Genomic DNA, 24,467 nt, shown 5'->3' on the forward strand with positions numbered 1-24,467 from the left:
ATTCATGTAATACTGAGTGACAATTGAGGAAATCATGCACTGAAGCAGACTTCCTCCAATTCAAATGTATGATCTCGTCCTACAGTGCTGCCCTTTTCCTCTCTAAACAGTTATAATTCAAGAACCTCATATCCTACCAGTCTTCAATCCCCAGTGTCTCTTTAGCCAATAACTTCTCTGCCCACCCCCACTTTGACTCCCCTCTACACTCTATGCCTTTGTTGACTTTATCACCTACTTCAAATTCACAATCCATATGTCAGGACATTACAACTCAACAGATCCTCAACAACCCAATTCCTTCTTTCCCTGACCACCCGTCCCCATCCCTCTTACCAACTCTGACTTCTTTTTCTGTTGTGTCTGGATATGAAGTAATGGTAATCATGAACTTCTCCTCCCTCCACCTCCCCACTAGACCCTAACTCTTCCTACCCCCTTCACTACATCTCTCCTTCTGCTTGTTCCTGTCTTGCCCTCTCCTCAATATCTGCCTCTCATCAGGTACTGTCCCTTCTGCCTTCAAACAACCCCTTGTCTTCCCATTCTAAAAAAAATACCTTTGATCCTAACACTCTCTCCAACTACAATCCCATCTATCTCCTTCCTTTTGCCTTCAAACTCCTTAAGCTTATTGTCTACAACTGGCTTTCTTTCCTCCTATTTCTAGCTTGACCCATTTCAGTCTGGCTTCTATCCTCTCAACTCCAATTAAACAGCCCTCTCAAAACTCTGCAATAAACTCCTTGCTGCCAAATCCAAGGGCCACTACTCTATGCTTATTCTCCTTGATCTCTCTGCTGCTTTTGACAATGTGGACCACCCTCTCCTCCTTCAAATCCTTCACTCAATTGTTCTGCATGTTACTTTCCTTTCCTGGCTGTCCCCCTATATCCCTGACCACTCATTCTCTGTTTCCTCTCATGACTCCACATCTCCCATTTTCTCTCTCTATTGGGGGAATTCAAATGTTTGAAAAGTCAGTTGGATGTCTGTCTTTTCCTGTCTATTAGATAGAAAAAAACAGACACCCAGCTGACCTTTCAAACAATTTAATATCCCCCTATATGTCCTCTTTAGGTAAACTCATTGGTTATTTGATTTACAATATAATCTCTATGCTGATTATACTTAAATCTACCCTTTATCCCCTGACTACTCCCCCACTCCTATCTCCAACTGTCTTTCTGCTATCTCTTCTTGGATGTCCCGGCTCTATTTTAAACTTAATATATCTAGGGCTGAGCTTATCCTGTTTCCACCCACCCAAATAACCTCCCCTCCCACAATGTCATAATCTACTGATGGCACTACTATTTGCTCTAGCACCCATGAATGCTGTCTTGGAGTTTTCCTTGACCTTCAATCTCTTTCAAACCACACATTAGGCAGCTCTCTCAGTCCTGCCATTTCCATCACATAAATGTTTCCACAATCAGACCCTTTCTCACCCTGGATGCTACTAAGACCCTCATCTACTCACTGGTCATTTCCAGATTTGACTACTGTAATTTCCTCCTGTCTGGCATCCCTGATAATTGCCTCTCTCTACTCCAGTCTATTCTCAATGCTGCTTCCTATCTCATTTTCCTTTTCAACTGTACTACATCCAGCTCCCCTCTTACAAGGACTACACTGGCTCCCATTTGCATTCTGAATTCAATTTAAGCTTCTCACACTTACTTACAAAGCCCTCGACCATTCCTCTCCAATGTACATATCTGACTTTATCTTTTTTTACACTCCAACCTGCCCTCTTTGCTCTACATATGCATGCTGCCTCCTGCCAACTAATTACTTCCTCCCATTCCTGCCTCCAAGATTTTGACAATAATGCTCCATACCTTTGGAATTCTCTACTTCTCACTATCAGACTCTCCTCCTCTCTACAAAACTTCAAATGAGCTCTCAAGACCCACCTCTTTATCACACCCAGCCGACTCTCATCCTAACCCTCTATTTCATGCTCACTTCTACCCAGGGGAGTAACCAGAACTTTGTGGGCCCCATACCAACATTCACAATGCTTCTAGAGAGGCACATCTCTGCAGCAGTTGTTTATTTTATGCCATATAGTAGTGCCCTAGTTTATTTTCTGAACCACAGTAGAGCCTTATTTAATGTTCTGCCCCACAGTAGTGCCCTAGTTTATTTTATGAATTGGAGTAGTGCTTAAGTTCACCCTATGTCACATTTCAGAGCTGCCAGTACGCATTATGTGCACAGTGCCCCCAATTCACATTATGATATATAGTGCTCCCCATTCATATTGTGCCTCATTACAGTGCCCCGGTTCAAATTATATAAAATTAAAATGCCCTTTAGTTCATTTTCTACCACACTACAATGAGCAGGTCCAGGGTAATACCTAGATATAGAGTATTGCAGGCCCCAAGGAAAAAGTCTGAAAGGACCCCTATGTAACACCCAATGGCAAAAAATGTATATAACACATGTAACTTTGACAGGGAAGGTGGGCCCCTCTCAGCCCTGGCCCCCATAGCAGCTGCACTGCCTGCACCTATGGTAGCTATGCCCTTTCTTCTACCACCTCTGTCTGTCTGTCCCTCCCCACCAGAATATAAACTCTATCGAGCATGGCCCTCTCCCCTCATGGGATTTTTTTATTTACTCTATACACCCTACAATGGCACCTACACTAAAGGTTGGTTTTGGCCACACTGATGCTTATTTCAGTTTTTCATGTCCCCTGATGCAGAAATTAGAGATGAGCGCCTGAAATTTTTCGGGTTTTGTGTTTTGGTTTTGGGTTCGGTTCCGCGGCCGTGTTTTGGGTTCGAACGCGTTTTGGCAAAACCTCACCAAATTTTTTTTGTCGGATTCGGGTGTGTTTTGGATTCGGGTGTTTTTTTCAAAAAACACTAAAAAACAGCTTAAATCATAGAATTTGGGGGTCATTTTGATCCCAAAGTATTATTAACCTCAAAAACCATAATTTACACTCATTTTCAGTCTATTCTGAATACCTCACACCTCACAATATTATTTTTAGTCCTAAAATTTGCACCGAGGTCGCTGTGTGAGTAAGATAAGCGACCCTAGTGGCCGACACAAACACCGGGCCCATCTAGGAGTGGCACTGCAGTGTCACGCAGGATGTCCCTTCCAAAAAACCCTCCCCAAACAGCACATGACGCAAAGAAAAAAAGAGGCGCAATGAGGTAGCTGTGTGAGTAAGATTAGCGACCCTAGTGGCCGACACAAACACCGGGCCCATCTAGGAGTGGCACTGCAGTGTCACGCAGGATGGCCCTTCCAAAAAACCCTCCCCAAACAGCACATGACGCAAAGAAAAAAAGAGGCGCAATGAGGTAGCTGTGTGAGTAAGATTAGCGACCCTAGTGGCCGACACAAACACCGGGCCCATCTAGGAGTGGCACTGCAGTGTCACGCAGGATGTCCCTTCCAAAAAACCCTCCCCAAACAGCACATGACGCAAAGAAAAAAAGAGGCGCAATGAGGTAGCTGTGTGAGTAAGATTAGCGACCCTAGTGGCCGACACAAACACCGGGCCCATCTAGGAGTGTCACTGCAGTGTCACGCAGGATGTCCCTTCCAAAAAACCCTCCCCAAACAGCACATGACGCAAAGAAAAAAAGAGGCGCAATGAGGTAGCTGACTGTGTGAGTAAGATTAGCGACCCTAGTGGCCGACACAAACACCGGGCCCATTTAGGAGTGGCACTGCAGTGTCACGCAGGATGTCCCTTCCAAAAAACCCTCCCCAATCAGCACATGATGCAAAGAAAAAGAAAAGAAAAAAGAGGTGCAAGATGGAATTGTCCTTGGGCCCTCCCACCCACCCTTATGTTGTATAAACAAAACAGGACATGCACACTTTAACCAACCCATCATTTCAGTGACAGGGTCTGCCACACGACTGTGACTGATATGACGGGTTGGTTTGGACCCCCCCAAAAAAAGAAGCAATTAATCTCTCCTTGCACAAACTGGCTCTACAGAGGCAAGATGTCCACCTCATCATCACCCTCCGATATATCACCGTGTACATCCCCCTCCTCACAGATTATCAATTCGTCCCCACTGGAATCCACCATCTCAGCTCCCTGTGTACTTTGTGGAGGCAATTGCTGCTGGTCAATGTCTCCGCGGAGGAATTGATTATAATTCATTTTAATGAACATCATCTTCTCCACATTTTCTGGATGTAACCTCGTACGCCGATTGCTGACAAGGTGAGCGGCGGCACTAAACACTCTTTCGGAGTACACACTTGTGGGAGGGCAACTTAGGTAGAATAAAGCCAGTTTGTGCAAGGGCCTCCAAATTGCCTCTTTTTCCTGCCAGCATAAGTACGGACTGTGTGACGTGCCTACTTGGATGCGGTCACTCATATAATCCTCCACCATTCTATCAATGTTGAGAGAATCATATGCAGTGACAGTAGACGACATGTCCGTAATCGTTGTCAGGTCCTTCAGTCCGGACCAGATGTCAGCATCAGCAGTCGCTCCAGACTGCCCTGCATCACCGCCAGCGGGTGGGCTCGGAATTCTGAGCCTTTTCCTCGCACCCCCAGTTGCGGGAGAATGTGAAGGAGGAGATGTTGACAGGTCGCGTTCCGCTTGACTTGACAATTTTGTCACCAGCAGGTCTTTCAACCCCAGCAGACTTGTGTCTGCCGGAAAGAGAGATCCAAGGTAGGCTTTAAATCTAGGATCGAGCACGGTGGCCAAAATGTAGTGCTCTGATTTCAACAGATTGACCACCCGTGAATCCTTGTTAAGCGAATTAAGGGCTCCATCCACAAGTCCCACATGCCTAGCGGAATCGCTCCGTGTTAGCTCCTCCTTCAATGTCTCCAGCTTCTTCTGCAAAAGCCTGATGAGGGGAATGACCTGACTCAGGCTGGCAGTGTCTGAACTGACTTCACGTGTGGCAAGTTCAAAGGGCATCAGAACCTTGCACAACGTTGAAATCATTCTCCACTGCGCTTGAGACAGGTGCATTCCACCTACTATATCGTGCTCAATTGTATAGGCTTGAATGGCCTTTTGCTGCTCCTCCAACCTCTGAAGCATATAGAGGGTTGAATTCCACCTCGTTACCACTTCTTGCTTCAGATGATGGCAGGGCAGGTTCAGTAGTTTTTGGTGGTGCTCCAGTCTTCTGTACGTGGTGCCTGTACGCCGAAAGTGTCCCGCAATTCTTCTGGCCACCGACAGCATCTCTTGCACGCCCCTGTCGTTTTTTAAAAAATTCTGCACCACCAAATTCAAGGTATGTGCAAAACATGGGACGTGCTGGAATTTGCCCATATTTAATGCACACACAATATTGCTGGCGTTGTCCGATGCCACAAATCCACAGGAGAGTCCAATTGGGGTAAGCCATTCCGCGATGATCTTCCTCAGTTGCCGTAAGAGGTTTTCAGCTGTGTGCGTATTCTGGAAAGCGGTGATACAAAGCGTAGCCTGCCTAGGAAAGAGTTGGCGTTTGCGAGATGCTGCTACTGGTGCCGCCGCTGCTGTTCTTGCGGCGGGAGTCCATACATCTACCCAGTGGGCTGTCACAGTCATATAGTCCTCAGTCTGCCCTGCTCCACTTGTCCACATGTCCGTGGTTAAGTGGACATTGGGTACAACTGCATTTTTTAGGACACTGGTGAGTCTTTTTCTGACGTCCGTGTACATTCTCGGTATCGCCTGCCTAGAGAAGTGGAACCTAGATGGTATTTGGTAACGGGGGCACACTGCCTCAATAAATTGTCTAGTTCCCTGTGAACTAACGGCGGATACCGGACGCACGTCTAACACCAACATAGTTGTCAAGGCCTCAGTTATCCGCTTTGCAGCAGGATGACTGCTGTGATATTTCATCTTCCTCGCAAAGGACTGTTGAACAGTCAATTGCTTACTGGAAGTAGTACAAGTGGGCTTACGACTTCCCCTCTGGGATGACCATCGACTCCCAGCAGCAACAACAGCAGCGCCAGCAGCAGTAGGCGTTACACGCAAGGATGCATCGGAGAAATCCCAGGCAGGAGAGGACTCGTCAGAATTGCCAGTGACATTGCCTGCAGGACTATTGGCATTCCTGGGGAAGGAGGAAATTGACACTGAGGGAGTTGGTGGGGTGGTTTGCGTGAGCTTGGTTACAAGAGGAAGGGATTTACTGGTCAGTGGACTGCTTCCGCTGTCACCCAAAGTTTTTGAACTTGTCACTGACTTATTATGAATGCGCTGCAGGTGACGTATAAGGGAGGATGTTCCGAGGTGGTTAACGTCCTTACCCCTACTTATTACAGCTTGACAAAGGGAACACACGGCTTGACACCTGTTGTCCGCATTTCTGGTGAAATACTTCCACACCGAAGAGCTGATTTTTTTGGTATTTTCACCAGGCATGTCAACGGCCATATTCCTACCACGGACAACAGGTGTCTCCCCGGGTGCCTGACTTAAACAAACCACCTCACCATCAGAATCCTCCTGGTCAATTTCCTCCCCAGCGCCAGCAACACCCATATCCTCCTCATCCTGGTGTACTTCAACACTGACATCTTCAATCTGACTATCAGGAACTGGACTGCGGGTGCTCCTTCCATCACTTGCAGGGGGCGTGCAAATGGTGGAAGGCGCATGCTCTTCACGTCCAGTGTTGGGAAGGTCAGGCATCGCAACCGACACAATTGGAGTCGGACTCTCCTTGTGGATTTGGGATTTCGAAGAACGCACAGTTCTTTGCGGTGCTACTGCTTTTGCCAGCTTTAGTCTTTTCATTTTTCTAGCGAGAGGCTGAGTGCTTCCATCCTCATGTGAAGCTGAACCACTAGCCATGAACATAGGCCAGGGCCTCAGCCGTTCCTTGCCACTCCGTGTGGTAAATGGCATATTGGCAAGTTTACGCTTCTCCTCCGACAATTTTATTTTAGGTTTTGGAGTCCTTTTTTTACTGATATTTGGTGTTTTGGATTTGACATGCTCTGTACTATGACATTGGGCATCGGCCTTGGCAGACGACGTTGCTGGCATTTCATCGTCTCGGCCATGACTAGTGGCAGCAGCTTCAGCACGAGGTGGAAGTGGATCTTGATCTTTCCCTAATTTTGGAACCTCAACATTTTTGTTCTCCATATTTTAATAGGCACAACTAAAAGGCACCTCAGGTAAACAATGGAGATGGATGGATTGGATACTAGTATACAATTATGGACGGGCTGCCGAGTGCCGACACAGAGGTAGCCACAGCCGTGAACTACCGCACTGTACTGTGTCTGCTGCTAATATATAGACTGGTTGATAAAGAGATAGTATACTCGTAACTAGTATGTATGTATAAAGAAAGAAAAAAAACCACGGTTAGGTGGTATATACAATTATGGACGGGCTGCCGAGTGCCGACACAGAGGTAGCCACAGCCGTGAACTACCGCACTGTACTGTGTCTGCTGCTAATATATAGACTGGTTGATAAAGAGATAGTATACTCGTAACTAGTATGTATGTATAAAGAAAGAAAAAAAAACCACGGTTAGGTGGTATATACAATTATGGACGGGCTGCCGAGTGCCGACACAGAGGTAGCCACAGCCGTGAACTACCGCACTGTACTGTGTCTGCTGCTAATATATAGACTGGTTGATAAAGAGATAGTATACTCGTAACTAGTATGTATGTATAAAGAAAGAAAAAAAAACCACGGTTAGGTGGTATATACAATTATGGACGGGCTGCCGAGTGCCGACACAGAGGTAGCCACAGCCGTGAACTACTGCACTGTACTGTGTCTGCTGCTAATATATAGACTGGTTGATAAAGAGATAGTATACTCGTAACTAGTATGTATGTATAAAGAAAGAAAAAAAAACCACGGTTAGGTGGTATATACAATTATGGACGGGCTGCCGAGTGCTGACACAGAGGTAGCCACAGCCGTGAACTACCGCCCTGTACTGTGTCTGCTGCTAATATAGACTGGTTGATAAAGAGATAGTATACTCGTAACTAGTATGTATGTATAAAGAAAGAAAAAAAAACCACGGTTAGGTGGTATATACAATTATGGACGGGCTGCCGAGTGCCGACACAGAGGTAGCCACAGCCGTGAACTACCGCACTGTACTGTGTCTGCTGCTAATATAGACTGGTTGATAAAGAGATAGTATACTCGTAACTAGTATGTATGTATAAAGAAAGAAAAAAAAAACACGGTTAGGTGGTATATACAATTATGGACGGGCTGCCGAGTGCCGACACAGAGGTAGCCACAGCCGTGAACTACCGCACTGTACTGTGTCTGCTGCTAATATAGACTGGTTGATAAAGAGATAGTATACTCGTAACTAGTATGACTATAAAGAAAGAAAAAAAAACCACGGTTAGGTGGTATATACAATTATGGACGGGCTGCCGAGTGCCGACACAGAGGTAGCCACAGCCGTGAACTACCGCACTGTACTGTGTCTGCTGCTAATATATAGACTGGTTGATAAAGAGATAGTATACTCGTAACTAGTATGTATGTATAAAGAAAGAAAAAAAAACCACGGTTAGGTGGTATATACAATTATGGACGGGCTGCCGAGTGCCGACACAGAGGTAGCCACAGCCGTGAACTACCGCACTGTACTGTGTCTGCTGCTAATATAGACTGGTTGATAAAGAGATAGTATACTCGTAACTAGTATGTATGTATAAAGAAAGAAAAAAAAAACCACGGTTAGGTGGTATATACAATTATGGACGGGCTGCCGAGTGCCGACACAGAGGTAGCCACAGCCGTGAACTACCGCACTGTACTGTGTCTGCTGCTAATATAGACTGGTTGATAAAGAGATAGTATACTCGTAACTAGTATGACTATAAAGAAAGAAAAAAAAACCACGGTTAGGTGGTATATACAATTATGGACGGGCTGCCGAGTGCCGACACAGAGGTAGCCACAGCCGTGAACTACCGCACTGTACTGTGTCTGCTGCTAATATAGACTGGTTGATAAAGAGATAGTATACTACTAATATTATATATACTGGTGGTCAGGTCACTGGTCACTAGTCACACTGGCAGTGGCACTCCTGCAGCAAAAGTGTGCACTGTTTAATTTTAATATAATATTATGTACTCCTGGCTCCTGCTATAACCTATAACTGGCACTGCAGTGCTCCCCAGTCTCCCCCACAATTATAAGCTGTGTGAGCTGAGCACAGTCAGATATATATATACATTGATGCAGCACACTGGGCTGAGCAGTGCACACAGATATGGTATGTGACTGAGTCACTGTGTGTATCGTTTTTTTCAGGCAGAGAACGGATATATTAAATAAAACAAACAACTGCACTGTCTGGTGGTCACTGTGGTCGTCAGTCACTAAACTCTGCACTCTCTTCTACAGTATCACAGCCTCAGGTCAATCTCTCTCTCTCTCTCTCAACCCTAATCTAAATGGAGAGGACGCCAGCCACGTCCTCTCCCTATCAATCTCAATGCACGTGTGAAAATGGCGGCGACGCGCGGCTCCTTATATAGAATCCGAGTCTCGCGATAGAATCCGAGCCTCGCGAGAATCCGACAGCGTCATGATGACGTTCGGGCGCGCTCGGGTTAACCGAGCAAGGCGGGAAGATCCGAGTCGCTCGGACCCGTGAAAAAAAACATGAAGTTCGGGCGGGTTCGGATTCAGAGAAACCGAACCCGCTCATCTCTAGCAGAAATGCTTATATACCATGTATTTTTCCTACATTATCTTGTACTGTAAGTCATTGTTTTCTTGCTTTGCTTATTTGTTTATGTACTTTGCTAGGTTATGTGGAATTCTTGTTGCACTATATAAATACATTTTATATAAATATATATATATATATATATAGATCAAAAAATGAGGCGGCACTCAGAGATTTGTTGAAAAGCAAACAGGTGTGTATTCAAATCATCACATCACATCAACGTTTCGGGGAACAAATCCCATTCATCAGGATGAACAAACAGTGCAGAAAGTGAAATATATAGACAGACTCACCCAAGGAGACTTCCTACTGCACATCACCGCAGTCCCAGCATACCTGGCTCCGCCTCCCTCACTTCCGGGTATGTCACTTCCTGCGAAAGTGACAAAACGGGTCCCTGGCTGGTAACCACGGTGATGCTGTAAACAAAACAGAGGATCATCAATGGGACCAATAATCAGCACTCCGTGACAGAAATTTCCAAGACATTATGTCTTATTCTATATTATAATTCATCAAAAAAGCTTATTTAGAGTAAGACCCACTCTGGGGATAGAAAGTGCATCTAGTGCTTTTGGAAGTCACCTGGCTTAACATTAAAGGTGCATAAAGTAAACATCAGGTAAAATGTATAAAGTGGCTCTGTGTAAAGTGTATTAAAAGTGCTGATTCATATCCACATGAAAATTCCTCCTTAGTGCATTACCAAATTACATAAAAAGCACTTAGTGACATAAAGTTAAAAAAGAGAGAACATATAAACATTACACAGATGTACTGACAAGGCATAAAAACAATAAAACTGCACCTCTTTTTGTAAACAACAGCAGTACATTTAGTAACAGCACCACTATGTGTGAAAACTTGTTCAATATAACTTAGCAGTCATTACTTTCAGATTGATAAACAAACATTTTCGCCGTTTAAAAGAAGTGGCTAAGGCCCAGTGTCTCATTCAGCCCTTTTGGTCGTAGAGTATCCAATCTATGGATCCACCTAGATTCTAAATGGAGTAATTTTTTGGCTCTGTTACCCCCCCCCCCCCCGTATGGATTCAGGCACGTGATCTATAATGCGATATTTTAAAGTGGCCATATTATGTTTCCATAACGCAAAATGCCGTGCCACTGGTTGCTCACTGTTACCCGTTTCTATGGCAGCACGAATGGCCTGCCGGTGCTGTGCCATACGGACTTTAAACTGGTACTCCGTCTTGCCCACATAATATAGCCCACATGGGCAGATGATCACATAGACCACAAACTTGGAGTGACAGGATAAAGGCCAATTAATTGTGTATTTTTTAGCCAAGTGAGGGTGCAGAATAACATCACTAGCTGACATATATGTGCATGTAGTGCACCCTATACACTTCAAACAGCCATTGCCACGACAAGTGTTTGGGGGCTTGATTTTTAAATTTACTCAGGTCTGTTTTTACGACCTGGTCTTTAATGTTTCTTCCCCGTCTGTAGCTGGGCATAATGGCTGTATCCTTCAGCATTTTTAACTCAGGGTCAGAGGTAATTACGGGCCACAGGGATTTTGCCTTTTTGCTGGTGTACCTACTTTTAGTGTCGTAAGTATTCACCCATGGTATTTTCTCCCGTGTCTTTCTACTAGACTCTTTGAGTATCAAATCTGTTCTCTCTTGTGTCATGGCCTTAATTCTGGCTGTTTTTAGTAGGGCCGCTGGATACCCTCTGGCCAGGAATTTATTCTCCATAATATCCAATTGTTTTTTCAGATTGGATGCCTCACTTGTGATTCTACATACTCTCAGAAACTGGGAGTACGGTAGACCTTTAATCGAGGGAGTGGGGTGGAAACTGTCATGCCGCAGGATCATATTTCGATCCTTGGGCTTGACATACAGATCCGTAATGATTTTGCCATCTTTTAATGAAATCGTCATATCTAGGAAATTCACATGTGTATAACTACAATTCATCGTTAATTTAAATGGGCTATTAGATGCATTTTGTGCGGCAATGACATTATGCAACGATTTTTCACTCCCCTGCCAAAATATTAAAAGATCATCTATATAACGATGGTGTAAAAAGATATCACTAGATATACTCTGATTTTCATAAAACAACAGAGCCAAAAAATTACTCCAATTAGAATCTAGGTGGATCCATAGATTGGATACTCTACGACCAAAAGGGCTGAATGAGACACTGGGCCTTAGCCACTTCCTTTAAACGTCGAAAATGTATGTTTATCAATCTGAAAGTAATGACTGCTAAGTTATATTGAACAAGTTTTCACACTAAGTAGTGCTGTTACTAAATGTACTGCTGTTGTTTACAAAAAGAGGTGCAGTTTTATTGTTTTTATGCCTTGTCAGTACATCTGTGTAATGTTTATATGTTCTCTCTTTTTTTACTTTATGTCACTAAGTGCTTTTTATGTAATTTGGTAATGCACTAAGGAGGAATTTTCATGTGGATATGAATTGGCGCTTTTAATACACTTTACACAGAGCCACTTTATACATTTTACCTGATGTTTACTTTATGCACCTTTAATGTTAAGCCAGGTGGCTTCCAAAAGCACTAGATGCACTTTCTATCCCCAGAGTGGGTCTTACTCTAAATAAGCTTTTTTGATGACTTATAATATAGAATAAGACATAATGTCTTGGAAATTTCTGTCACGGAGTGCTGATTATTGGTCCCATTGATGATCCTCTGTTTTGTTTACAGCATCACCGTGGTTACCAGCCAGGGACCCGTTTTGTCACTTCCGCAGGAAGTGACATACCCGGAAGTGAGGGAGGCGGAGCCAGGTATGCTGGGACTGCGGTGATGTGCAGTGGGAAGTCTCCTTGGGTGAGTCTGTCTATATATTTCACTTTCTGCACTGTTTGTTCATCGTGATGAATGGGATTTGTTCCCCGAAACGTTGATGTGATGTGATGATTTGAATACACACCTGTTTGCTTTTCAACAAATCTCTGAGTGCCGCCTCATTTTTTGATCTACATATGGGGGTTGCCAAACCCAGATGGAGGGCACCAGAGTAAGCAAGCCCTAGGGGGCATCCAGAGTGCCGGCGTTACGCTGTATGGACATATTGGACAGTGTCAGACATATGCAAGTGGGGACTGTCACGCAAGGCACCTGGAATCAGTTACCAGTTTTGCACCTTCAGGAATTTCTCTCACTTACTGCACCAGCACTTTTTTTTGCACTAGCACTTTATTCATGCACTGTGGACGTGGTACACAGATGTGGACGGGCTACAAGCAATCATTCTAGCATGGCAGCCAAACAGGGAGTGGAGGATGAAGTCACCACTTTTCTATTACAATGCGATAATTACGACACGCTAAGTTTCTCTGATCTGGAGGCTGAAAGCATCTTGAACAAAGAGTCAGCTTTTGATGATATACCCATCACCACCAATGATGATGCATTCAGGGAATTGCTTAAACTAAAGAAACGTGAAGTGGACTATCTTTACCATAGTCGGACGTTATCTGACTATTTCTGTGCCAAACAAATACCGAGAGGCTTTCCTGTGCACAATGCACCTACCATAGGAAGGCACAACATCAGCTTTTGCAAAAGGTGGATTGCAGTGCTGAATAAGTGCTCCATGGACCTGCTCCTCTTTGTAATAGAGGAGTCAACACGGGAATACAAATTAACAAGGGAGAATATAACCAAATATGAAGCTCAACATGCAGGCCTGCTAACACAGGATCCTGCAAGTGTTACCAAACTTGGTGAGCAAGTGGAACAATATCGACGGGAGCTGCTTAAATTCAAACGCAAGAAGCTACACAAAGGGGGTCATTCCGAGTTGTTCGCTCGCAAGTGAATTTTAGCAGATTTGCTCATGCTAAGCCGCCGCCTACTGGGAGTGAATCTTAGCATCTTAAAATTGCGAACGATGTATTCGCAATATTGCGATTAGACACCTCGTAGCAGTTTCTGAGTAGCTCCAGACTTACTCGCATCTGCAATCATTTCACTGCTTGTCGTTCCTGGTTTGACGTCACAAACACACCCAGCGTTCGCCCAGACACTCCTCCGTTTCTCCGGCCACTCCTGCGTCTTTTCCGGAAACGGTAGCGTTTTTTCCCACACGCCCATAAAACGGCCTGTTTCCGCCCAGTAACACCCATTTCCTGTCAATCACATTACGATCGCCAGAACGATGAAAATGCCGTGAGTAAAAATCCTAAGTGCATAGCAAATTTACTTGGCGCAGTCGCAGTGCGGACATTGCGCATGCGCATTAAGCGGAAAATCGCTGCGATGCGAAGATTTTTACCGAGCGAACAACTCGGAATGACCCCCAAAGTGCAACAGGATTATGCGCAACACCGAGTCTATTCGTGGCTTGGGACTGTTGGCAATCCACCTTCCAGCAACAGGGTGCCCAGATTCCGGCGGCGTACTCCAGGGATCCATACCGCCACAACATCAGCAAGCGATTCGGATGATTTCACTAGTACAAATGCGGGCGGTACTGCCAGGATGACCCCTTTAGGGGTAAAGACTTGGGATGTGCTAGCTGCCCGAGAGGCAGGCCTACCAGACTGGGGGGCCAAACAAGGAGGAAAAAGAAGGGGGAGACCACCCAGAGCAAGGAGGACGTAATTTTTAACCTGTCTTCAAACCCGTTATCCCCTGCGGAGGTAAGCGCGTTGTCAAAAGGCTTAACATTTGTTCCCACGAATAAACCTAACCCTTTCCAATGGAAGGTAGATATGTTTAGACTTAATCGGACACTTAAATTGATGGAACACTTTGGGAAAGCCACCAGTAAACAAGCAATGAACACCCTCCCAGACAGGGTCAAAAAATTGGGACCAAGTTCCAAATTTGATCCATTGTCAAACAATGCCTCCCTAAAAACATTTAATAGATTGTTGGAAGATTCAACTAAGGAGAAAATACCGGTGGTATATAATAATCTCACACCAAATGAACATACGGCCCTTAAAGCATTGAGTTCACGTCAAGATATCATTATACGTGGGGCTGATAAGGGGGGTGCCATAGTGTCTCATTCAGCCCTTTTGGTCGTAGAGTATCCAATCTATGGATCCACCTAGATTCTAATTGGAGTAATTTTTTGGCTCTGTTACCCCCCCGTATGGATTCAGGCACGTGATCTATAATGCAATATTTTAAAGTGGCCATATTATGTTTCCATAACGCAAAATGCCGTGCCACTGGTTGTTCACTGTTACCCATTTCTATGGCAGCACGAATGGCCTGCCGGTGCTGTGCCATACGGACTTTAAACTGGCACTCCGTCTTGCCCACATAATATAGCCCACATGGGCAGATGATCATATAGACCACAAACTTGGAGTGACAGGATAAAGGCCAATTAATTGTGTATTTTTTAGCCGAGTGAGGGTGCAGAATAACATCACTAGCTGACATATATGTGCATGTAGTGCACCCTATACACTTGAAACAGCCATTGCCACGACTTAAAAAGTGTTTGGGGGCTTGATTTTTAAATTTACTCAGGTCTGTTTTTACGACCTGGTCTTTAATGTTTCTTCCCCGTCTGTAGCTGGGCATAATGGCTGTATCCTTCAGCATTTTTAACTCCGTGTCAGAGGTAATTACGGGCCACAGGGATTTGGCCTTTTTGCTGGAGTACTTACTTTTAGTGTCGTAAGTATTCACCCATGGTATTTTCTCCCGTGTCTTTCTACTAGACTCTTTGAGTATCAAATCTGTTCTCTCTTGTGTCATGGCCTTAATTCTGGCTGTTTTTAGTAGGACCGCTGGATACCCTCTGGTCAGGAATTTATTCTCCATAATATCCAATTGTTTTTTCAGATTGGATGCCTCACTTGTGATTCTACATACTCTCAGAAACTGGGAGTACGGTAGACCTTTAATCGAGGGAGTGGGGTGGAAACTGTCATGCCGCAGGATCATATTCCGATCCGTGGGCTTGACATACAGATCCGTCATGATTTTTTGATCTACATATGGGGGTTGCCAAACCCAGATGGAGGGCACCAGAGTAAGCAATCCCTAGGGGGCATCCAGAGTTCCGGCGTTACGCTGTATGGATAGATATATATATATATATATATGTAGACAGTGTGCAATTGGCACTCAGGAGACTTGAAATAAAGGGCTGACACAGTTGCTTATGTCATCATTTCAGAGTATCAAGATAAAAAAGCGTGAGCTCTGAAACGTTGACATAAGCAACTGTGCCAGCCCTTTCTTTCAAGTCTCCTGTGTGCCAGTCACACACTGTCTACTCTACATATAATTTCTAAAAGCACGGCTAGTTACAGCAACATTTCGGGTTTATTACCCGTTTTCAAGCAGCACAAAAAAGGGTAATAAATCCAAAATGTTGCTGTAACTAACCGTGCTTTGGTGAAGTGTTTGAGAAAGTCCGCTGAGTGCCGTACATTTGGTAAAGTGGATGAATGTTCCGTAATGTGCACCACAGCCAGATACTAAAGGAGAGAGAGAGCCTGCTATTCTTGTATGTGTATGTATATATGTATGTATGTATATATATATATATATATATATATATACCGCATCTACCACTGGTGTGGAAGGTGCACTCTCGCATAAATCAATCTCTGACAGAAGTTGATGAGTCACTCAATTTAATCAGGTTCAAACGATGTTGCCTTTAACAATCGACGTTTCGGTCCTAGTTGCGGACCTTTATCAAGACCGGCAATTCATAACATCTACATAATCACAGAAAATAATACAAATTCAATGAATAAAAACATCAGACCATAAATACATCACCACCACCAGTGCCTCCCAGGCCCTTATAGCAGAAAGAAGTGGCATTAATAATGATAATGAATTAACTCGCCATAATATCAAATAAAGTATAGACTAGCCTCCACCAAATCAGCTCACACCAGCCAAACAATAGTAAAGAACCCCTTATAGTACATAGACGGCCACATCATGTACCTGAAGTACAGCTGAATCATCAAATGGGTTCAAAATGTGGCTCCCTAATCACAGGACCACTATAATAAAGAGGTGTAGTATGAATTATCAATTACACAACAACTAGGTCACACAGGCTCAAAGTATCACAGTGGCTTAGTAAAATCATACCTGGTATAATTAAAAGCAAGACTTGTGGCAGCTATCAATCAATCAGGCAGGCGCTGAATGGATTCAACAATGAGATGTATAACTATCAACACAAAAGAAAGTGTCACACTAATCAAATCGAATAAAAATGTCATACCTCCAAAATACACCAAACTCGACTTACTCACCACTTCCAATGCCAAAATGCCCTGTGATAGCTGCATGATATCGAGTAATACTGTATATACTGGGCTTTCTAGCTATAGAACGCATTATGTTATTTTGGTGGTCCGCATACCACTTCAGTTTCCGGATTTGGTTGTGGGCATTTGCCCACACTGACACACTTCCTGTTTCTCAAAGGTGTACAAATCGGGACTACCGGGAAAGCACTCCCAGGTGAGACACGGTGTGAGTATGTCACTGTTGATTAAGTCAACATGTGGCACTGTGACAACCACCGGGGATATGCGATCTCTGTTGATGTGGAATGCACTGTTGTGTCTTTTAGTCTGTAAGTTATGTTGTGGTATAGTACACTGCTTATCTATAGTGTAATCTGTACACACATAAAATTGGTAGGATGCGTTCCACAGAGGTAGGGACTGCCTATTTCTGCTTATTAACATTTAATTGGCTTGTTTGGTAATTTACTGTGACCTGTATATGGGAGCCCAGGGCGCAGCTTCAGTACACCTCTTGACTGCTGTGCTAACCATTGTTTTTAAGCTGTGGTCTTTATAATGACCCTATGAGGCCGAAACATTGACCTTTATTGGTGGTAATTGTGTTGCAATCAGTTTCTTTTCTATACATGGTAGTGGCTAATGTAGAGCAATGGCAGAAAACAGTCACGTCCCAAAAATGTAATTCTGAACTGTGAATGCTACTGGTAAATCTAATAGGGGACTCAAGGGTATTTAAAAAATTGACCATCGCAGTGAATTGTATGTCGGTGCCAAGCCAGATGAGGAAAAGGTCATCAATATACCTTTTATAATACATGATCATAGAACCAAAATAGGGTAAGATATAACTCTGCTCGTATGATGCCATGTATAAAATGGCATAGGCCGGTGCCAAATTAGACCCCATGGCAGTGCTGTTCAACTGCAGGAAATAACTGCCATTGTACATTAAACAATTGTTAGTCAAAACCAACAGAGTCAATTCAAGTTAAAACTCAGAGGGTGGTCCATGTCAAGGATGTAAGGCAATTGCATCAGCAATAGCCACTATGCCCTCCTCATGCGGGAACACCGTATATAAAGAATTTACTTTGAGGGTGGCTAGCACTGCATTTTGTGGAATCTCACCTGGTGCCCTTATGCCATCCAGAAAATCACCCGTATCTCTCAGGTAGCTGAGCATAGATGTCACAATAGATTGGAGAAATACATCCACAAATTGTGCCAGTGCTTGCAATATTGATTTGGTGCGGATATGATAGGCCACCCAGGGGAATCCACTAACGATTTGTGGATCTTGGGTAAAGTGTATAAAATAGGGCATACTGGACGCTCAACTTTCAGGAAGCCAACCATATCAGCATCAATCTAACCATGCGACAGAGCTAAAGTAAGCACTCTATCAACAGAACATTTAATAGATGGCATAGGGTTTACATGGATCTTTTTATATGTGTTAGAGTCTGCTAAATGTCTAAGGATGTCATTATTGTATTTGGGCCAATCCTGGATGACCACAGCGCAGTTTTTGGTGGTTTGCTTGCTTTATTTCGGTTTTGACATGTTTCAATCTGCTATATGTTGATTTTTCTACAGTGCTGTGAGTCTACTACTAACCTATGTTGGCTGTGTACCACGCACAGCTTAGTTGGGTTACATCTAAGTATTTATGGGTTATCGTATCCCACAATGCAATATTCTTGCATTGAGTGTTCATGGGTAATCTGTCTGGGTATTTAAGTGAGTTCAGTGTTAATGATGGTTTACTCTGCTCTTTGGCAGGGCTGGTGGAAGGATGTCTTGTTGTTTGTCCTGAAGATGGTCTGGATTGAACCAAAACGTCAACCTATATGCACTTTGGCTATGTTTGTGAGTAGTGATTAAATAAACAATTTTTGCACACCAACATATCTATAGTGAGTGCACATACAGAGATTTACCAAAGGTGTGCACTCAGCATAATAAACACACCATCATGCTAAATAAGACACAGATCGAACATACCTTAAATACCTTAGTTCACCATGTGAAACAACCAGACCAAACTGGCTTTCTCACATGGTGACCTACGGTATTTAAGGTATGTTCAATCTGTGTCTCATTTAACCTGATGATAGTGTGAATGCCCTGAAATGTTGCTGGACCATGTCTACTGTCTTTATTATGCAGAGTGCCGCACCTTTGGTAACTACGTAAATTTGTTTGTGAGGGCACCGGCGGTAGTTTATTTATGGTTGATTCGAGTTCCGGACTTTGGAGTCTCTCTATCTTTCTCTGTCTCTCTCTCTCTCTCTCTCTCTCTAGATAGATAGATAGATAGATTGATATATAATTACACAAAAACTCCTTGTGGCAGCACTCCCATTAAATGCTCAGCTTGCACTGTGCCCTCCTAAGTACTCTTACATCAGGTCCAACATATGCAGCAATGGAGGCGGCACTTGGTTCAGAAACAACTTACGGCAGGTATTAATGCAACAACATTTTGGAGTTTTATTGTACACCCCGTCCTCAGGTCCTGACTTTGGATTTTTTGCTACAGAAAAATCACTGAGTGCCGCTGCCTTTGTTTATATATATATATATATATATATATATATATATACTCCACACCAACGGCACACAGGGAATAATTAATCCACTCCAACAGCAGTTTATGCCAACGTTTCAAAGTTTATCCTTTTTCGTCAGGGCTACAAATACATAATACAACAATCTTACCTTTTATTGATAAAACACCCCGTGCACCTTCCCGCCATCCTTCCCCGGCACTGAAATAATGACGTCATCCAGCCGGAGACACCGGAATACCAGGCTCCTTTGGATGACGTATGTGATAGTGACACCCATCACCTAGCAACAACATAAACATTAAAATTACAAGTACATGCACAATTACCACAATACTCTGCAAGAAGTCTAAACAATGTTCACATGGTATAATCAACATTAAAACACCTATCTCTAAACAATAATTTTTAGAAACAATTCAGATTTAACATTTCATTTAACCCTTTTGGTGCTAGCGTATTTAAACGCATTATCCACCGGGACTCGCACTGCAAAAGCCTTTTCCCCCGATCACCCCCCCTAATTGATCTGGGGATGTGATCGATCATTCTATATCTCAATGTGGACAGATTATGATGCGCTTCCAGAAAATGTCTGGCGACCGGCTGGTCGCTCGAGCCTGTACTAATAGCTTTTCTAATAGATGACCTATGTGCAGCCATTCTTTCCTTGAAAGTACATTCGGTTTTACCGATGTAGGAATACCCACAACGGCAAATAATTTGATATACAACAAAGGACGAACTACATGTCAGATGATGTCTAATTTTATATGTCTTTCCTGACTGCGGGTGCTGGAAAGTATCACCTTTCAATAAAAAACCACAAGTTGTACAACCACAGCCGAAACAACCATTCTTCCTCTGTAGAAAGTGTACAGGTTTTTTAGAGACTAAATCTGTAACATCTGTCTTTACAACAAAGTCTCTGATGTTCCTTCCTCGTTTATAGCAGGGCATCAGGTGTGTATTACTCAACCCTAGATCAGGATCTGACCTTATTGCTGACCATTGGTTTTTGGAATGTTTCTTGATGCTTTTACTCCCCACCGTATAACTAGTAACCCAAGGTAGAGTTTCTCTCTTGTTACCTCTATCCTTATCACCTATCAAAAGGCGATCATTATGGTTAGTAGCTAAGACTTTCTGTTTTGCATTTTCCAGAACATCTAACGGGTAACCCCGCGCCAGAAATTTATTGATCATATCATCCATTTGTTTTATAGCGACCTCACGATCACTATTCACCCTCCACACACGTAATAGTTGTGAATAGGGCAAACCCGTTTTTAATGGGGTAGGGTGAAAACTCCCATAATGTAACATATTATTTCGATCAGTGGTTTTTCTAAACAAAGATGTCACTAATTTCCCTTCTTCTAATTTGATATTCACGTCCAGGAAATTAACCTCTACCTGACTGACTGCCCTATTCACAACTATTACGTGTGTGGAGGGTGAATAGTGATCGTGAGGTCGCTATAAAACAAATGGATGATATGATCAATAAATTTCTGGCGCGGGGTTACCCGTTAGATGTTCTGGAAAATGCAAAACAGAAAGTCTTAGCTACTAACCATAATGATCGCCTTTTGATAGGTGATAAGGATAGAGGTAACAAGAGAGAAACTCTACCTTGGGTTACTAGTTATACGGTGGGGAGTAAAAGCATCAAGAAACATTCCAAAAACCAATGGTCAGCAATAAGGTCAGATCCTGATCTAGGGTTGAGTAATACACACCTGATGCCCTGCTATAAACGAGGAAGGAACATCAGAGACTTTGTTGAAAAGACAGATGTTACAGATTTAGTCTCTAAAAAACCTGTACACTTTCTACAGAGGAAGAATGGTTGTTTCGGCTGTGGTTGTACAACTTGTGGTTTTTTATTGAAAGGTGATACTTTCCAGCACCTGCAGTCAGGAAAGACATATAAAATTAGACATCATCTGACATGTAATTCGTCCTTTGTTGTATATCAAATTATTTGCCGTTGTGGGTATTCCTACATCGGTAAAACCGAATGTACTTTCAAGGAAAGAATGGCTGCACATAGGTCATCTATTAGAAAAGCTATTAGTACAGGCTCGAGCGACCAGCCGGTCGCCAGACATTTTCTGGAAGCGCATCATAATCTGTCCACATTGAGATATAGAATGATCGATCACATCCCCAGATCAATTAGGGGGGGGGATCGGGGGAAAAGGCTTTTGCAGTGCGAGTCCCGGTGGATAATGCGTTTAAATACGCTAGCACCAAAAGGGTTAAATGAAATGTTAAATCTGAATTGTTTCTAAAAATTATTGTTTAGAGATAGGTGTTTTAATGTTGATTATACCATGTGAACATTGTTTAGACTTCTTGCAGAGTATTGTGGTAATTGTGCATGTACTTGTAATTTTAATGTTTATGTTGTTGCTAGGTGATGGGTGTCACTATCACATACGTCATCCAAAGGAGCCTGGTATTCCGGTGTCTCCGGCTGGATGACGTCATTATTTCAGTGCCGGGGAAGGACGGCGGGAAGGTGCACGGGGTGTTTTATCAATAAAAGGTAAGATTGTTGTATTATGTATTTGTAGCCCTGACGAAAAAGGATAAACTTTGAAACGTTGGCATAAACTGCTGTTGGAGTGGATTAATTATTCCCTGTGTGCCGTTGGTGTGGAGTATATTTAGGGATCTTGCTGTGGATCTTAGACGTGCACCAGGGTAAGCAATGCCTGTATTGGAGTGCCGGTCTGGAAAGTCATATATATATATATATATATATATATATATATATATATATATATATATATTTATTTATTTATTTATTTATTTATACACTGCTCAAAAAAATAAAGGGAACACTTAAACAACACATCCTAGATCTGAATGAATGAAGTATTCTTATTAAATACTTTGTTCTTTACATAGTTGAATGTGCTGACAACAAAATCACACAAAAATTATCAATGGAAATCAAATTTATTAACCCATGGAGGTCTTGATTTGGAGTCACACTCAAAATTAAAGTGGAAAAACACACTACAGGCTGATCCAACTTTGATGTAATGTCCTTAAAACAATTCAAAATGAGGCTCAGTAGTGTGTGTGGCCTCCACGTGTCTGTATGACCTCCCTACAACATCTGGGCATGCTCCTGATGAGGTGGCAGATGGTCTCCTGAGGGATCTCCTCCCAGACCTGGACTAAAGCATCCGCCAACTCCTAGACAGTCTGTGGTGCAACGTGGCGTTGGTGGATAGAGCGAGACATGATGTCCCAGATGTGCTCAATTGGATTCAGGTCTGGGGAACGGGCGGGCCAGTCTATAGCATTAATGCCTTCGTTTTGCAGGAACTGCTGACACACTCCAGCCACATGAGGTCTAGCATTGTCTTGCATTAGGAGGAACCCAGGGCCAACCGCACCAGCATATGGTCTCACAAGGGGTCTGATGATCTCATCTCGGTACCTAATGGCAGTCAGGCTACCTCTGGTGAGCACATGGAGGGCTGTGCGGCCCCCAAAAGAAATGCCACCCCACACTATTACTGACCCACTGCCAAACCGGTCATGCTGGAGGATGTTGCAGGCAGCAGAACGTTCTCCTTGGTGTCTCCAGACTCTGTCACATCTGTCACATGTGCTCAGTGAGAACCAGCTTTCATCTGTGAAGAGCACAGGGCACCAGTGGCGAATTTGCCAATCTTGGTGTTCTCTGGCAAATGCCAAATGTCCTGCACGGTGTTGGACTGTAAGCACAACCCCCACCTGTGGACGTTGGGCCCTCATACCACCCTCATGGAGTCTGTTTCTGATCATTTGAGTACACACATGCACATTTGTGGCTTGCGGGAGATCATTTTGCAGGGCTCTGGCAGTGCTCCTCCTGTTCCTCCTTGCACAAAGGCGGAGGTAGCGGTCCTGCTGCTGGGTTGTTGCCCTCCTTCGGCCTCCTCCACATCTCCTGATGTACTGGCCTGTCTCCTGGTAGCGCCTCCATGCTCTGGACACTACGCTGACAGACACAGCAAACCTTCTTGCCACAGCTCGCATTGATGTGCCATCCTGGATGAGCTGCACTACCTCAGCCACTTGTGTGGGTTGTAGAATCCGTCTCATGCTACCACTAGAGTGAAAGCACCGCCAGCTTTCAAAAGTGACCAAATCATCAGCCAGAAAGCATAGGAGCTGAGAAGTGGTCTGTGGTCACCACCTGCTGAACAACTCCATTATTGGGGGTGACTTGCTAATTGCCTATAATTTCCACCTGTTGTGTATTCCATTTGCACAACAGCATGTGAAATTGATTGTCAATCAGTGTTGCTTCCTAAGTGGACAGTTTGATTTCACAGAAGTGTGATTGACTTGGAGTTACATTGTGTTGTATAAGTGTTCCCTTTATTTTTTTGAGCAGTGTGTGTGTGTGTGTGTGTGTGTGTGTATATATATATATATATATATATAATATACACACACCATATGTCCTTGTGGCAGCATTCCCATTACTAAATCAACTCTTCTTGTGCCCTTCCAGGTACTGTACCTTTACAACTGTTCCAACATATGAAGCAGTCGAGGCAGCACTTGGTATATAAAATCAGCATACAGCAGGTTGGTGCAACAACGTTTGGGAGTTTTTTATTCACTCCGTCCTCAGGTTAAAAACATACAAACAAATACATACCTTCTATATCCTTCCCACCATATGCTGCTCCAGTCTGCCAATGCCCACCGATGACGTCAACACCCCTCGTCACGTTGCTGGGACAACTATCAAGATACATTACAATAAAGAGACATGTAACCACACAGTGCAACCTATACCAAAACACAGTATTTCACAATCTATAGTTAGAAAACACAGAACCACTGTGAGCAACCTTATTATATACCCAGATAGTGCAGTAGCGACTAACATAGCAAAACATATATTTATTT

At 43.5% G+C, this 24,467-nt stretch overlaps 1 long non-coding RNA gene across 1 annotated transcript in view; it reads left to right on the forward strand.

The window, feature by feature from the left end:
- The window catches only part of LOC134911568 (uncharacterized), a 263,934-nt gene extending 239,793 nt beyond the window's left edge, over positions 1–24,141 (forward strand). The window contains exon 4 of the long non-coding RNA XR_010176682.1: positions 24,064–24,141. This is a non-coding gene — a long non-coding RNA (uncharacterized LOC134911568). The remainder of the gene's footprint in view (positions 1–24,063) is intronic.
- Positions 24,142–24,467: the final 326 nt, after the last annotated feature.

Source organism: Pseudophryne corroboree, chromosome 4 (assembly GCF_028390025.1).
Source record: "Pseudophryne corroboree isolate aPseCor3 chromosome 4, aPseCor3.hap2, whole genome shotgun sequence".
NCBI lineage: Eukaryota > Metazoa > Chordata > Amphibia > Anura > Myobatrachidae > Pseudophryne > Pseudophryne corroboree.